General features: G+C 42.2%; 1 protein-coding gene and 1 long non-coding RNA gene across 7 annotated transcripts in view; one reads left to right on the plus strand and one right to left on the minus strand.

Moving 5' to 3' along the window:
- The window catches only part of NAALADL2 (N-acetylated alpha-linked acidic dipeptidase like 2), a 410,218-nt gene extending 393,679 nt beyond the window's left edge, over positions 1–16,539 (minus strand). For 5 of the 6 annotated variants that reach the window (XM_064721341.1, XM_064721337.1, XM_064721340.1 and 2 more), the window contains exon 1: positions 16,295–16,539. The gene's annotated coding sequence lies outside the window, so the exon portion shown is untranslated. Of the gene's footprint in view, positions 1–549; positions 810–16,294 lie in introns of those variants that run through there. The other variant, XM_064721342.1, reaches the window with a different exon arrangement.
- Positions 776–4,351, plus strand: LOC135451804 (uncharacterized). The gene is made up of 3 exons (XR_010441443.1): positions 776–894; positions 1,336–1,554; positions 4,255–4,351. It is a non-coding gene; the product is annotated as an uncharacterized LOC135451804 (long non-coding RNA).
- Positions 16,540–16,977: the final 438 nt, after the last annotated feature.

The following is a 16,977-nucleotide window of genomic DNA, read 5'->3' on the forward strand; positions in this document are numbered from 1 at the left end:
ACAATGCTGTCCTAGACTGAAAGTTGTGAAATTTCCCGGCTGCGTTTCTGGTACCCTGAGCACCCCCAAACCCCGAGGGGAGCGCGTCCTGCCATCCTCCCGACTGCGCTCACGCCTTGCAGAAAGCTTCCAACCCGTGACACAGCTCACTGTGTTTTGGGGGTCTGTTTCAATATTTAGTAAACACACCATTCAGTTTGTAAACTCAAGCGAAAGCCACCACGCTGGTATCCCGTTTCTGAGCGAACAGAAAGCAAAGAGCAGAACACGGAGCGGCTCCCCGCGGGCAGTGGGAACCAGGGATGGAGAGAGAGCGGGAGCTCCCGGGCTGTGCGGGACGGTCCGCACAGTAAATTTACCTGTCCTACCCCAAACCGGCTGCAGCCCGGAGCCCCGCAGGAGCAGCCGCGGATCCCTTCATTTCCCCAAGTTCTGAGTTACTTTTAGAAAAAAAACAACACGCACGGAGCTGACCGAGCTCTCCTCCGCGGGGTCGGGGTGAGGAGCCCGGGTGTCCCGCCCGCCCCGGTCCGCCCGAGCCGGCGTTACCTGCGCTGCCCCGCGGTACCCACGCTGTGCCCGGCGGCACCCGCGTGCCCTGCGCGGTGCTCGGCGTTACCTACGCTGCCCTGCGCGGTCCCTGGCGGTAAATGCCTGTACCCGGTGGTACCCGCGCTGTGCCCGGCGGTACCTGCGCTGCCCCGCGCGGTGCCCGGCGCCGCACGGCCCGGCCCGGCCCGCCCAGGGAGTTTTCAGCAGCCGTAAAGCGGAGCGCGCCCGGCCCCGGCCGTGAGGGGCCACCCCGGGGAGCGCCCGCGGGGCCGCGCCGGAGCCGCCGGGCCCCGCCGGGACGGGACAGAGGGGAGGGCGTTCAGGGGACCGCGGAATGTTTGGGTTGTGAAGAGCATCTTGTTACAACTCTTGTGTAGCGGGCAGGGACACCTTCCACTAGAGCAGGGCGCGCAAGGCTCTGTCCAGCCCGGCATCGAGCACTGCCAGGGATGGGGCAGCCACGGCTTCTGTGCGCAACCTGTGGCAGGGTCTCACCGCCCGCACAGGGAAGAGTTTCTATCATTTATCTAATCTAAGTCTAGCTTTTGGTGGAGAGAGGGTATTCTCCATCATATCAATCCATCCCTTGTCAAAACGCCTCTGTTAGCCCCTTTAACTAGAAGGGCTCTGAGGTTCCCTTGGAGTTTTCTCATCTCCAGGCTGAACAGCCCAAAGTCTCTCAGCCTTTTGCACCATTTAGCAGATAATGGTGGTGTTCAAGCTTTGTTTTACATCTTTTGTGGGGGGATAATTTCTGATGTGCAGCTTTTTGTGCTTGTACAGGTCACAGCCCCGGAGCTGGGAGGGGAGATGAGAGGAGCTGAGCTCACCCCTGGCCAGGCAGGATCCGCATCCAGGTTATCCCTGTGGATCCCTGAACATCCCTGAATATCCGAGCACACTGAAACCAAACCCTGAAGGATCGAGCCACACCAGAGCGCAGTTCTGTACCTACAGTCTGAACTGCTGCAATTACACTGCTCGCACAAAGCCTCTTAACAGGTAAACTTTGATCTCGAATGCACTGCCATTACAATACTGCCTCCTTAGTAAAACAAATTTCCCCGACCCAGATTAATGACTTAGTTCTGCTTGGAAGCGTTTTGCTGTTAATTCTGTCCCTAAATCTACAATTTGTCCTGTAATCCCGGATGCTACCGCACAAGGTACAGGGCTCAGCTGTTCAACAAAGGCAGGAAAAGCATCAGACTGGTAAATTTCACTCTCTGAAGTCAGGGTTAGTATTGTTTAAGGGAATTAGTGATAGAAATGTTCATTTTAAGCAGAAATATGTCCAGCCACGTTTCCCAGAAAGACGCTTATGAAAGGAAAAAAAAAAAAGTACCTTTAAAATGTTTTCCCTACTGAATACTGAATAAAAACTACTATTGGAATAAAGGCATCTTAGCCCAGCAGCTGCTGCAGAAAAGGCAGAAAACAAAGTCTTCCAGAAGTCTTCCAGGCATATGGTGCACATATAAGCAGACAGAAAAGCAAATTCCAAGCATCTATAACAGAACTGATTTCTGCTAATAAAGTATTAATGGGAAAGTCTGGCTGGACTGCCATAGCTCTGAAAACAATTTTAAGAAAAAACAGAGCAATGTGGTCACTACAGAGCAGGTGAACTAGTCTACAATCCTCATTAATAAAGTACTTTTTCCAACATTAAGCAGAAGTAAAACAGCTGCAGCTGGAGGTGTACTTTTCATGCCCAAAGAAATCTGTCAGGCTTGTAGGTGCACAAATGCATTCGCCCAAAGCATGATTCATCAGTTTTTATTCACAATTTTTTCATCTCCTGCAATAACATGTTATAACTCTGCTCCTTCCTACATTCTTCTCTTTTCTATACCACCCCCAGGTACAAGCCACGGCTATAGACTGGTTTTGTTCATCACTCCAGACTTGAGATTTTGTGCTGTGTAGCTTAAGCCAGTCATGCCCATTCCGTGAGAAGGGCTGAGGCTGAAGTTTAAAACAGATCTGACACCACCACAGTTCCACATTTCCCTGCTTCAGCTGTGAACTGCTTCTGGATAGTCCCAAGCTTGGCACAAGTGTGAGCTGATACTGCAGCAGAGAAATCATCTCTAAATGCAAAGTGCACCAGCCATGACTCCACATGCTTTCACACAGGGCTACAAACTCATGAGGAGTTTGTTAAGAAAGCTGTTTGCAGTCTCCTGACTCTGCTGCATCTTAGAAATTCCTGGACAGGTCTCCTAATTACTAAGCAATAGCCAACAGTCAGTCAAATACAAAATTCCATTAACTTTTAGCTAAAGCCAGGCTAGCTTTGCTGCCCAAACCCTTGTCTTGCTGCTGCTGTTGCAAGAATTCCTCCCTTCCCCCCAACATTTTTACCAAGGATTGGCAAAAGATCATCTAAGATCACAGGCAGAGAACATTTGCTTACCACGGTACAGAGCTGCAACCAAAGGGAAAAGTTTTAGACAACTGGCAAGGCTTTTTTTTGTACTGAATCACAACCACACACTCTAGAAGTAAGTCACAAGGAAAAAAAAAAACCACAACAACAAAAAAAAATCGAGTGGTGCCCCAACATTCAGGGAAACTGAAATAGATTTACACTATGAAGAAAAACAAGCCTCCAAGCAGTTACCTTTTGCAAAAACTTACTGTGACCTGTCTAGAAAAGGACATGCGAGATAATCAAGTATAAACTTAAAACCTTCCCTAAAACTTTCCTGAAAGGAAACAGTGCATGAAAACTCTACATCCCTAGAACACCAGAATTGGTGCACACCATTCCTTATTAAAAAAAAAAAAAATCTGATAGTTTGGAAATGACCATGGAAACATGGGAAAATGGAATATTAAGTTTAAAGAGATTTCATTGACTTGAGATCCTGGATAAGGCAGTTTCTGAGTTGTTTTATGGAAAGTCTAGCATAGAATAACTTGGGTTGGAAGAGACTCACAAGGATCATCGAAGCCCAGCTCCTGGTTAGGTTGAAAGGAATCCACATGATGGTTTTAAATCCTGAGTTTAAATGTCTGTTTATAAGAAAAAGTTTACTTTCCTTCTATAGGTGAAAGTTGGGTTGGTTTGTTTGTCTCTTTTTGTATTTTTTACCAGCCTGCAAAGTGATTGAGCTTGAGGCATTCTGTGCAGCAGAACTGCCACCTCGTGGTTCCCTTAATCCTTGCTGGGTTTGATGCTGAGTTTTTGGGTTGTATTCGATTAACTAACAGAAAAATCTAATTTTTAAGAGAGTTCAGCCTATGACCCATATAAGAAAGATCCTACCTGGTTGCCACGCTGGTGAACTGACACTTTGAAGGGTGATGTCCTCTCCCTTGCTGGAGGACACTGATCAATGTAGTTGGCAGGACTATTTATTCCAGTGCAGGAGAAGGAGAGCATTAAAACTGTCATTTTAAATGTCTGAAAGGGACCTACAGTCCTGCCCCTTATCGGCCATTCCCGCAGCTTTTAATCAAGGAAGATTCTGAGACCAAGAGGACTGGTAGGCATGCCTGGAATGTCAAGTCCTGCTTCTTTACACAGGCTAAAGGCACCACACATTTAAATAACAGAAGCCCCACTTGAGGAAACAAGAAATTAAATACCTTTAAAACCATCTGCTAAATGCAGTTTGAAAGACTAAAATTCCTTTTTATGGGCAGTCTCTGCCTTTTATACTGAAAAATTAATTGGATATATGTATTTTACAGAACAAATCCACGATTCAGCAAGAAAATTAATGAAATGAAGAGACAGTTGGAGCTGCTGCCAAGAACAGTCATTTCAGACCTAGCAACCTTGGAAAATGACCTTTTAAATAATGAATTTGGAAAAATAACACTACAAAGCAACAAAAATGAGCGTTACCTACCTATAAAGTCTGCTAATAGCAGTAGCTTCCAAAGAATGAAGACATTAAATGGATCATGGGAACTCGTTGGAGCTGATGTTCCTGTATCAGGTATCCTAAGAGCTGAACTGCCTCACTGCACTTCCTGAGGTAACTCCTGGTTAGCTCAGGGAATGTTTCTACCCTCCTACAATCAAGTACTCTGATCCAGAGGACAAGAGTGCACAGTTCTACAGTTTTAAGAAAGTGAGAAGATAACAAAATTAGGCCTAGAATGGCTACCATGGCTTCCCCAAGTACTTAGGAAAGGGCAACTAAACAAGGAGGAATGCAACATACTTAGACAAGCCATTATTATTCATCATCCCATAGGCAGTGAAATACCTCACTTAAAATGGCCTTTAAGCACACATGCTTTACACAAGTGGAAGAATTGGTCTGATTCATGTTCAAGTACTGTTTAAGTAGTGCATAGTGATGCAAAGCTTAATTTCTTTTGGAGTTCTGTAGTACACCTGAAATTTTTCTATCCCTTGATTCATGCCTTACAGAGAATAACTAGCAGAAGCAGGAAATTCTAATTTTTGTCCAAGCTTAAACTAGAGCATTATTATTCTTTCTGTAAAGGAAATGACTCCCTACTTAATCGCATTTTCTTTAAACTTTGAAATCTATCATATTGAAATGAGATGGAAGTCCTGTTTCCTATCAAAGCTTTCCTGCAGTGGATTCTCCCCACATTTCCCCTCCCACTCAATAAAGCTGTATCCTTAAGCAGCAGGACATAGTTCCTCAAAGTCTTGGTACTGTAAGGGGCTTTAATGTCTCCTAGAACCTTTTCAGGCTGTACAACCCCCACTTTGCCCGAGTCCATTGGAAAGACGCTCCAGGTCTCTGATCATCTTTGTAGGACTCACTCCAGCAGGTCAAAAGCATCATTGTGTTGGGGGCCCCAGAGCTGGACACAGCACTCAGAGAATCCCAGACCCACTCATTCAAGAGATGAGTGTGAATATAATCAACATCCCTTGTAAACACCCAAAGTCGTTCCACAAGAGAAACAGTTTCTATGATAAAGACTATAGCCACAGATTATGGAGAACACATGCTTCTTGCTTTTTTCATTATTTAAAGAATAATCACCGGTGGATTTTAGGAGGTTTTTGTGAATTGAAACAGAAAATGAGAACAGGTAGAGAAGCTAAGCTTTAATCCTCCAATTTAATTTCCTTTAATCTTGTTTATAGCATATATCCTCTTTTTTAACTACCCATTTTTTTCACCAAAGCCTGACACTTTCAGATCCTCTTACACCTTTTAACCATGAAATACATGCATTGTTATTTCCCAGACTTCCCTGCCCCCTCTCCAGGTTTCTCCCTCTGATGCTCTATGCCCTGTTTAGGCTTCTACTCCAGGATGTCTAAAACAGCAAAACTGGAGCAGGAGCAGAAGACAGAGCATTGCAAGTGGCCCTTTGGCAACCTGCAGGGCTCACACTTACAGCAAATACTCTGAGCGCAGGTAGGACGGCGAACACAACATTAAGACTAAATAAAAACCAATTTATATTCTCCCCCACTGAGGTCTGAAGCTGGGATGGGTAATTTGTTCCAAATGGAGGAGGAACACTACAGGCTGCAGTGCTCCAGGCTTTTCTGGGTCTTGATCGTTTAACTCATCCCGGGGTTTCTTCACATAACCTGACTTCCAGTTGTTTTTGAACAAAAGAGGTAACTGCTGAAGATTGTGGAGAAGATAAAGAGGAGGCAACCCCTAATTACTGGTTGATTTCATCTGGAGCCGCATTATAGCCAGCACTTAGCAAGAAAAGAGACTTAAACCAAACAGCAATTCTTAAACCACCATAAACATCAGCATTTTTGTTCTTTATTAACTCAAAACATTTTGTTTAAAAGTAGCAGGTCTAGCAAAATAAGGAACAATCTAAAAAGAACCCCTGCTGACACAGACACATTCGATTTGCTGTGATAGAAGACAAAGACCCACAAATCTTGCAGTGTATCATTTGCTTCCAAAGACAGTAACGTATAGCCTGTGATTTTAATGATTGTCCTGCAACTGATCATTTTGAGAAGCACAGGATAAAGTGCAGTTGAGCTAAATATTATTCTCTTCGCCTTCCAGAGCACAGTATTTCATTTAAGCCATTCAGGTAGAGGTAGTTTTGAGGGTTAGTAGTAGATTTGAAAGCTTGCTTGTAGTTAGCTCAGCTCCAAGACCTCTGCATAATTTAGACTAGTTCACATTTCAAAAACTTCTCAGAAACTTTAAAACATCATACACATTTTAAATGTTCAGCTTAAAATAAAGCTGCTACAGGGTCCAGTTCTGACTTTGCATAAATCAGTACTTTTGAATCAAGACAAATTTCTCCCAAGAGAGAATCTTCTTTCACCACTCAAAATAATTATATTGCCACCATTCATATTAAGAGAAAAAGACAGATGGCCTTTACCCAGAGATGCTCTGGTGTGCCCTTACAGAGTTAATTGGAGGACTGACATCTGAAAGAGCTCTCTGTCTCCCAGGACTCATTTTCTCTTTATTCATACTGTACCAACCTGAAAGACAGAAACATTTAACAGATGCTCCCCAGACACGCATTGTTTTTCCTAATATTTTCACGCTGTGGTGTAGCAATCGTGCCCAAAACCTCACCACAAGCAGCATCCTGAACATAAAATATCTACTGCCAGCAAAGGAAGTTGTCTATTTCCCTCTTACCTCAGAGAATTATCAGTGCATACCAGGAAACAGTGTCAGATATGCTCATCAGTCACAAGTAATTACAGATCTCTATCATCATTGTTTTTCCACACAGTCACCTTATCTCTGACAAGACACCAAAAAAAAAAAAAGTTCCACTGTTGTGGAAAGGATTCCTCCCAAGTTTGCTGTCAGAAAAATAAGAAAATATTTAAGAGGGCAGATATTTTAGTCTTGTTTATAAATAAATCAGATTTTTTTTCATTACATTAAATGTAAACCTCACTAGCTTGTAGGCACCTCCTTACAACTGTTTTTTAAAGAAATGTATAACATTGCTTTTTTAATGTAGCTTTCAAGTGGTTTTAAGTATGTAAATATTTAAAGCCACATTCCAATATAAGTCCCCATGAGTGAGGGCTTTTGCCCAGTCATCAATCAGGAGAGACACTAGAGCTTATGCCCGTGCAGTGCTTCACCGTAGAGAAACCTAATTAAATTAACTGTATGAATTGAGTGACCATATGGAACCACCAGTGATGGAGAGATACTTTAACTTGGAAGCAAAATTATCAGGAGAGTCTTAAACAAGGAAAGAAGGTGCAAGTTATAAGAAGAAATCTGATGAATATTGGAACAAGTATTGGAACAAAAGCTCTGTTTGGAAGGGGAGTGTGTCAAGAGATAGTCCATACAAAGAAACAATAACAAGTTGTTATAATTCTGAGGCACTTAGCAGAAAAACATCACAGAAACAGAAGAACTTAATTTCTTTCCATTTACTACCAACTGCAATGGCCACATGCTGTTCTGTGTTTGTATTTATCGTGTATTTTTGTTTGTGCCACCAGAATATAAGCTTTTCCAGACAGAGCCCAGCTGTTTGTTTGGCACAAACTTCACTATTATACAATTCTGGGTACACTTAAATAGGGGCTATACATGCTATGATAATTCTCTCCCTGAAGCAGACTAATTAAATCAAAACCTGATAAAATGATGTTACAATTTTCACAGAAATCAATAGAATCAAGGACATTTGAGTTTTACCTCTCCAGGGAACCAGTGTGTAAAAAACTGAAATATTTTAAAAATGGTAATTAGAGCAAAACCACACTCTAGGAGTGCTGACAGAGTCAGACTGAAGCCTTGGTGCATCTGGTGGGAAGCTGCCACTCAGCTCATGCTGCATCCTATTGTCAGTGCAGTGCTGAGCACAGGCACTGAAATCTGCCTTATTGCTCACATTGTAAGTCCACGGTGGAGTTACTTTCAGCACAGATCCAAGTGAAGACTGATGGGTCATCACTTATTTCCATTCCAGGACAGTTTTTACTGATTCACAGAGCAGCACTACCCACAGCAGGGATGGTCCATCCCGCTGCACTGGGGTTGTTTCCTTGCACCTGCTGAAACCTGAAGGAGTTCACACATTCCTGATTCTCTCGCTGCCAGGAGGCCGGTGCCTGCCATAATTCAGACTGAAATACCTAAAAAGCCTGGAGAACACCCCAGGGCTGTACCCTCTTTGCTGTTTCCCCGGTATTTTCTGCCTTGCACCCACAGCAAAGCAGGTTCTGCTACACTCAAGTCCTCTAAAGAAGAGCATTCATGGAACTTGCATTTAAATCCATACCTGGTCTTGTGATCCAACCTAAGCTTCTTTAAAAAAGTTAAAATACGCTACAACACTGGTTTCATGTCCTTTGCATTGACATAAGAGACTACACAAGGTACAGGAACAGAAGGCAGCTCACTGCTGATTCAAAGGTAGCTTCAGAGGATGGGTGTTAATCCTGTCACACTTCAGCTCTACAGGAAAAACATTCTCATGAGCTGCTATGAAATCCATACAGTAAAGCTTGTTCTCTAATTTGGTGGCTGTAATTCTTCCCTGTTTCCCAGACACCCAGCAAACTCCAGCAAAGGGAGTCAAGTAGTGCAAACACTAAAAGATAATTGAAAACCTAAGAGGGCACCAGAATTTCATCAAAATCTTACCTGCACCTGTCAGTGCTGCCCATTTGTTGCATATAGCAAAAGCAAACTCAAGCCAGTAAAACACCTAATATAGATTAAAGTGGATAAATTGGGGTTTTGTTTGTCCAGGGCTTACACTTTATTTATGGCACATCTTATACCTGATTCACTTGTCCTAATGCAGCTACTGTAAAGAGTATGTTATTTAACCTTCTAATTTCAAACATACTTCTGCTATTGCAATTTACAAGAAAACAGAAAACACATGATTGAACCCCACTTGATCTCTTCACACTACTTCTGTCAGTGCATGGGCTTTAATTCCAGTCAGGATCCATAACAAAGAGACTGGTACAGAGAAATACGTGCCAAATGTATAGGAAAATATTGCCTTTTTTTAATTCTGGACAGAAGGGGTCCAAGAAAAGCCATGTGAGAGGCAGCACTGCTTCAGCACTTAGTATTTTCCTTTATTCTCATTTTAGTTGGTATTTTGGGATTGGTAATAGTTTTAATTCCCATGGCCAAAACTTTTAAAACTAAGGGTGATTAAGTTTTTAAGCAAAACATAACTTGCAGACTGCTAAGGTAGCAATGTCAGTAGAATAAAATACCTTTTCAGACTAACACAGGCCTGAAGATGCCATCATGTAATAAATAGCTTTTCACTGCTCTGGTTCACTTTCATACCAAGCATCAGTGCATGGAGCAAGACAACAATTTGGCTCTGAACAGTTGGAATTTTTTTGAAGTGTGATGGTGTAGCTGGATACTTCCATGAGTAAAAATGCTGTCAAAGCAGCATACAATTTAAAGTTCATAAGTGAAAGAAAATGGATGGCTCATCAACAAAAATGTCATTTCTGAGAATAAAGACAGATTTCTTTTTCCTTAAACACTACTCATGACTCCAAGGGAAAAATTCAGTGTCTTACAGAACTAGTAGGGGAAAGCAGCAAGGACAACAAATGTCAAGTTAAAGTCGATGTATTTGCTGGTGCATCATTTAAATAGTGCCTGAAGGGTAATCCCAGCAAGATGGGTATTTCAACTTGGTTTAGCAGCACCCCTAGCTGGGGTAAGAAAGTCTAATCACATTATTAGAACCACAGTGTCATTAGAGGAGAATTTGGGAAGAAGCTGCTATAGTTTGTATTGGTTTTTTTACTGCTTAAATTTTTGTATAAAGATTTAGTGGGTAACTTCAGCAACCAGCTTGAAACTATGGATGTTTATGATTTTTGGAATTAGTATGGCAAAAGGCTGACTGTGCAACAGACCAAGAAACACACTGTTCTTGCCCATAAAAATACAGCCTATATTTATGGGTTTTACCTCTTGTATTTTAAGGATAGCAGAGTACAGCCTGTTTTCTTTTGCACTTTAAATGTTTTAGAGCAATACACCCTTTTCCCTCAGACATCTTCATTCCTTTCCAGGTAGTACCTGGAATTCAGATGGCACATTAAGCTTCGTGCAGTTTGACCTTCCTTGCCTTTCATGCAGAGCTCCAGTGGCTCTGACTAGCAAAATTTGAGATGCAAATAACAATTTTCATCGCAACTTAGCTTGTTAGGATAGCATGAATGCTCTGTTAGAGCATAAGTGTCGAAAACAAATAGTTACACTCATTAACTCACATTGAGTTTATACTGGCTTTAGCATCTTTTCCAACTAACCAACAGAACACACAGCATCACCAGCCTCCTTTGTAGTGCCACATTTGATTTTCTTCTATACAGTGAGGGAAAATTACTCCATAAAATGAATAATAAATAAAATGAATCCAGCACTGTTTTTTGGCATTACACTGCTAAGTGAAGACGCTCCCTCAGAAGCTGCTGAGCCATCAGAGCACCCTGAACCTGGAATTGGCATATCAAAAATCTGCCTTCATTTTCAGTTGCAAGGCACATGCCAGTTTTCATACTGAAGGCTCCATGTCATCCCCTTGGAGCACTGCTCAGAGCTCCACCCAGCCAGAGAACAAAATCCTTAGAATATAAAGCTTGAAGAAAGTACTGCATAACACTCGCAGAGGGTTTTCTGGCCTTTGCCTCTTCCTGGACAGTTTCACACTGTGTGGTTGTGGGGATTTCTTGTCATCTTTTGCAAAAGTCAGGACTGTTTGAAGAATATCCTCACTAAAGTGTTTTCCATAGCATGCAGAGAAAACAATTCAGCACCGGAGTGTTTGATATTTGTGGCTAAGGAAACTTCCCTGTCCCACCATCCAGGAGTCGCTCTCACCATCTCAGCTGGAGCTGAGGCCCTTTCTCAGCTACACTCAAAGTCAGATCAAGTTTCCTCATCAGCTCAACCCCAGGTTTCCCATAGCAAAGTCACACACATGCAGGTCCTTAAAACATTTTAATCATGGTGCAATAACCAAACAACAGGTTGGGCTGGTGCCTCCAAGAAGGGATGGAAAACAAAGGAACCTCTGGGCTTTTATCCCCTTCCAGTCTCTGGGTGGGAAATTCCAGGGATCCTCAGCTCCTGCCATGTCCCTGTCCCTCACCTGGCTGTACCACAGGTCCCCATGCCCTCAGTTCACAGCCTCTTGCCTCAGCTCAACCTGCAGCTTGTACCCCCACATTAAATGCATTCCCCAACATCTACAGCATCCAGTTTTAAACTACTAATACAATGCTCTTTAGCAGCCAGGAGGATGGTGCTTAAGGTGAAGATGGCATGTGTCCAGAGCAATTCTAAAAACTGTCTGGCTTTTTAAAATGAGATATTCTGCACTGAAAGCATCATCATTGTTTTCAATGGTCTTTTCACTTAAAATAGTCACACCAGCAGACCACCATTAACAGCCAGCAGCTTCTCCTTTCAGCCCCTTTCCTCTTTTTATTCATAGACTTGAAATAGAAATGGCCTGGGACAAACATTTTCATCTTAAACACTTTCTACTCTGAAGTCATCTCCAGCATCAAAATGAACAACTGCAGCGTGAATTAAACCGTGTAAGATATGACTTTTGCCAAGTACCACCATCTGGATATTTAAATCCACAAAATCTCTGCTATAGGGGCAAGTGCAGCACTTACATTTCTAGAAGCGGGAAATCACCCACTCCTCAGATGTATCTACTTCTTGGTGCAGACAAGGTGCACATTACACCAAGATCGCAGGTGACATAAACCCATACCAAGGAGCCTGTTCACCTGATCTCACTGCCTACCTGTGATGAGACTGACCACTTAAAGCTCTAGAGTACATTGTCTGCAATGATGTGCACACACTTCTGAAAAGGAAGGAAATAAGTCTTCCTAACCCACTGATTTGTGCCTAATCACATTTCTCTGGAGTGCCTCTGAAGCTAAAGGGTTAGAGGCAAACAGGTACAGTAAGCAGCTGTTTGATAACTGCAGTATAACACAGGATGTGTACGGGTGGAGGGAGGAAAAGTCCAAGCCAGAGGTAACTACCCTTTTTCCATTAACACTTTCCTTGTATTTCCAACTGTCCTTAAAAGCTTTGAATTCACCCTCCAAACACCATCACTCACTGCTAATACCAGACACTACATCTGCAGCACATTATAAAATGTGTTGTATCTAGATAGGGAAAAAGGTGGATTATTTGCTCTATTTCCAACCTTTATTGCCAGGTTATATCTGGCTTACCTTCCAATAATCTAATGACAACTGTATTTTGGAAATTTTCAAGTGTAATTTATGTAATCTGGGTCTGTTATTTGAGGAGTCAGGAAGTCACCCTGTTGCACTGCTCCTACTGTATTCTTGCTCCATATCTAATGTTAAGAAGACCATCTCCGCTGGAAAGTCAAGAGAAGAAATCTCCCAGGCTATAGATCGCATTGCCCTCTCCTATATCTTTGTAGGTCAAAAAGAAGTTTATACAGGTGCATCAGATTTTGACATAAAACCTCAATTAGATTATGATCCAAAACTGGTGTCTGCCACAGCAGCCCAGAGCTTTATTCAACCAGATTTTGAAAAATCTCCACAGTTGGAGGCTCCACAACTTCACTGGGCAAAACCTGCTTGACTAGCCTAACAATGAAAAAGTTTTTCCCTTAAATTCAATGTAAACCTCTGTGATTTCACTTTATGTCCTTTGCTTCTCAGCTTCCTGCCATACAGTGCTGTAAGACCCTGGCTCTGTTTCTTGTTAACTTGCTCAAAGGCACAGGAAGGCTGCTGTCAGGTCCCCCATAGAGCTACAGTTTCCCTGTACCTAGTCAACCCAGAATGCTGCGGGACTATGGTTTATTTTATGACATGCAGCTCTACATGTCCAAATTATGACCTCCGACAGAAACTGCAGCAGTTTTTTATCTAGAAACCAAAGAGCTCACATTTTTGCCAGCAGCAAAACTAAAAAAAAAAAAAAATCTGGTTAAGAAAATGGTCTTGCTTGCCAAAACACATCTTCCAAAAAAAAAAATAAAAGGCTGAAAAACAGAGTAATGCAGCGCTAGAAGTAGAACACCCACCTCCTGGTTTTCCCAGTATCTCAGGACTAAGACTGCTTTGCAAGAACAGCCACATTCACAAATAGAACAGTAAATCCCTAGCAGCATTTATCTAAATACAGAAAAGCATATTCCATACAGAAGTTTAGCAACAAAAACAGAGAAGGTCTGATTTAGTAAATCCAGTTTGCCTTACTTATTATTTAGCAAACACCTTCTACTAAAACCCTACAGTTTGTTGACGGCAATCTGAAATGTGTTGAAGCAGGATACACATACAGAATGTCTTATTTACTAAAGCAGAATTATTTTTAGAAAAGCTGAATGTAGAACAAGCTACATCTTGCTCTAACTTACAGCTGAGCATCCTGTTTACATGCTGATGTCCATGTTTACTTTTTTGGTTACAGGAAGCAATGCCAAAAGACTTGAAATAATTTTGCCTCCTGCTGCCTATCAAGTTATTCCACTCCTGTAGGAAACAATGGCTGGGGGTCAGGTTAACTCATGCAGAGAAATGCAGAGTGCAGATTTTCACTGCTCTAAGACAATGCCACTTTAACAGCTTTGCTACAAGGATTTGCTTTGCCAGGCTTCTTTGCCCAATCTGTCTCTCTGAAATATGTACAACTTCCTTCTGGCACTTTTGCTTAGAATATTCTTTAAATTATTTTTCCTTCTCTCCAAACCTTGCTCTCTCTCTTACAGTACTAGCATTTTTACATTATTTGCACTCTGTCTTCAAGCTGCAGTCTTAACACATCAGTCAGATGTAACAGCAGTTTCTACATTCTATTCTGGCATTTTTGTTTTATTTTATTAATTTATATCTTAAAAAATAGAGTGACTGGCCTCCTAGAGGGTTAAGAGGAGGAAGCCAGGACAGTTCTCCATATGAATCTCTGTGCAAGTGCCAGCTGGATTTCACAGCCCCGTGCTCGGCAAAGCACAGAACAAGAACGCTGTTAGTATTCTTGGAGTGCTCTGAAGAGGAACAGGAAAAGGCAAGAAAATAATCTTACTCTGTACCAGAATGAAGTGCTGGAAAGTCAAAGAGGAGAATTCAAACTCCATCCTTCCCACAGCACATAATCAACATCACTCACAGTCACTCTCATGCATCACAGTGACACTAAAGGTAATAAGCTGTACGTGAAAGAAGGGAAATACTGGAAAGGTGTTGTTGCAGCACATCCCCCCTTCCTCCTGCTCTCCATGCCCTCCAAAGCTGAACATTACTCCAAGGATACTGAAAATTTGGCTTGCTGAACCTCTGCCCACCATGCACCCACTACCAGCTCTTAGGATATATTTATTGATAGTTTATAGCAATACACTCTTTCAAATAACCAGAGCTCACTTAGTCTCTGAGTTTATAATTTAATGGCTAATTTAGCCTACCTTGAAGTCACTGCTAAGGAGCATGAGGCAGCCCTAACCACAGACATAGCCCTAAAGCCCAGGCAATGTTGGGATGCTATGGAAGTGCTGATGGCTTCCTAATAGCTTAGACAAGGTGTACACAAAGCTCAGAGCCTCTGGGTTGCTCCTGTGCATACAGACAGGTTAATTCAAACCTGTTTGAAATTAAACCACTGAGTTTTATTAATTCTCTATCAAGAGAAAATAGTATTAGAACAGATCCAGAACAAAACCAAAAAATAAAACCCCCATTCTTCCATTGTGAGAAGCAGCTGTTGGGGGGAAGCAGAATTGGGGACAGTGCTGACCCTATTTCCTCTACCTGCCTCACTCTGCAAGTAGACACATATTTGTCCTGCCATTCTCAGCATATCCCAAATGTAAGTGCAAGAAGCACTGTCACGTGGCACAGTAATGCACACAAGGAAAATCCTCCAGATTCTAAGGTGATATACAAAGGGAAAAATCACCCATTTCTTCACCTCAGGGGCAAAATTGTACTTCACATGTGTGATGGACTGAATAGTGCTTCATCATAAGAGCCAATTTTCTTCCAACTCCCCTGCAGCTCCTAAAACATAGATCTTAGTTTTGTACCCGATTTGCTAAATGACTTTTCCTTCTATTATACCTTTAAAAATAAAAAGGGATGATAAATACATAATTTCATGATTTACTGTGCTCACCAGAAAGTAGATATAAGGAGGACTGTTCTCAGTTAACAAATAAATCTGAAATAAAAATAATCAAAAATTCCCAAACAAATATGTCATTCCCCCTCTTCCACAAGGAGAGGGTGGGTATTCCTCATGGAAAACAAAAGCCAGAAGGAAAAGCTAAGCAGTTATTAGTATGAAAATAGTCTAAAAAAACCTCCTATGACTTAAAGCAACAAAAAGCCCTAGGACAGTTCCATCTCACACAGATTCAATTTTAGTGCGATGTATAGTAAAAACAAGTGGTAACAAAAAGTTAGAGCAAAACCCACATATAATACAGGCATTGAATCAACAAAGTAATTAGGATCATAAGCATTCCAAGAAAATCAACAGTTTGGCATTCTTCTACCATGTAGGACTTTATGAGAAGGATGTAGGACTTTTTAAAAAAAACCAAATATTTCTCCCAAACAGTTCTGAATCCTCACTTGGTACTTTTCATATTGCTTTGCTGTCTGAAAGGCACAATGAGTGGGTACACCTCCATAGCTGTACTCCCTCTAACTCCCCTGGTTTATCCCCACCTTCAAACACATCCATTCAGCAGTACCTGCAAAACAACCATATAAATTCCATTCCCTTTAAGATACTCAGACACTCACCTCCATTGATGGGAAAAGCTCTTCCCCACAGACTGAAGATGTCCTGGATGTCTCGCTCCTTTCAGCCTTCCCTCCAAACCTGCTTTGCAACTGTAGTCAGAGTGCAAGAACTGCACCCATCTTCCCTTGCTATCCCACAGCTCTGCTTTTCCCCCTCTTTCTTGAAGTTTCTTTCAGCAGAGACTTGTGGGAGTACAGTCCCAGCTGCAAACATTGATGCCCTTTGACAACTTTATGTAGTTCATGAACTCCCAAATGCAAAACTCCTGGCTGCTGTTAGCTGAAGGAACCTGCGTCACCAGGGCTCAGCCTGGGTTTGGGATTCCAAAAGAAAAACACCTGGGCAGGAAAGGGCTGGGACTGACCCAGGGCTTGAACACACAAGGAGTGACTAAAGCATCAGCTGATGCTTGTTTGGTGCTCATCTTTAGCCTCCTGATGGGCCTCAAGTCTGAAAAAAAAAAGTCCAAAACAGAATTTAGGCAACTGTTTTGTTAATTTTTGTCACCATGTACACCATTCCCTGTCGTCAAATAATACAGGATTGCCTTTTTTGCAGAAAAAAGCTGTGTTTGATGGTGCAATAACAACTGTGCATTTACATCCAGTCCTCTCCAAAGCCACATCCAAAGTTCCTGCAGCCACTTTTGCATTGCCTGTGAAATGCAGGTTAGAGTTTGTGT

This window comes from Zonotrichia leucophrys, chromosome 9 (assembly GCF_028769735.1).
Source record: "Zonotrichia leucophrys gambelii isolate GWCS_2022_RI chromosome 9, RI_Zleu_2.0, whole genome shotgun sequence".
NCBI classification, from domain to species: Eukaryota; Metazoa; Chordata; class Aves; order Passeriformes; family Passerellidae; genus Zonotrichia; species Zonotrichia leucophrys.